Source organism: Arachis duranensis, chromosome 4 (genome assembly GCF_000817695.3).
Source record: "Arachis duranensis cultivar V14167 chromosome 4, aradu.V14167.gnm2.J7QH, whole genome shotgun sequence".
Lineage (NCBI taxonomy): Eukaryota > Viridiplantae > Streptophyta > Magnoliopsida > Fabales > Fabaceae > Arachis > Arachis duranensis.
In genome coordinates, this window is record NC_029775.3 from 36,738,807 (window position 1) to 36,739,385 (window position 579).

The window sequence follows — 579 nt, forward strand, 5'->3', positions numbered from 1 at the left end:
CCTGGATCTTGAAGCTTTTCTGGTAAGCTCTTTAATATGACTGCACTGCATTCTTCAGTGAGAAACACTTTTTCAGTTTCTCTCCAATCCTTCTTATGACTTAAGATCTCTTTCATGAACTTAGCATAAGAGGGTATTTGCTCAAGTGCCTCTGCAAACGGAATCTTTATTTCAAGAGTCCTTAGATAGTCTGCAAAGCGGGCAAATTGCTTATCCTGCTCCGCTTGGCGGAGTTTTTGAGGATAAGACATTTTGGCTTTATATTCCTCAACCTTAGATGCTGCAGGTTTATTCCTTACAGAAGTGGTTGAAGAAGCCTTGTTAGAGGGATTACTGTCAGCACTCTCAGGTGTCTGATTCTCCTTGGGCGTCTGAACGCCAGGATTGGGTGGAAATTGGGCGTTTAACGCCAGCTTTTCCCCCTTTTCTGGTGTTTGAACGCCAGAACTGGGCAAGGAATGGGCGTTTAATGCCAGCTCTCCTTCCCTTTCTGGCGTTTGAACGCCAATAACATTCCTCTCTGGGCTCTTACTGTCCTCAGAGGGATTTTGAACAGTGGTTTGGTTGTCCTCTGTCAAC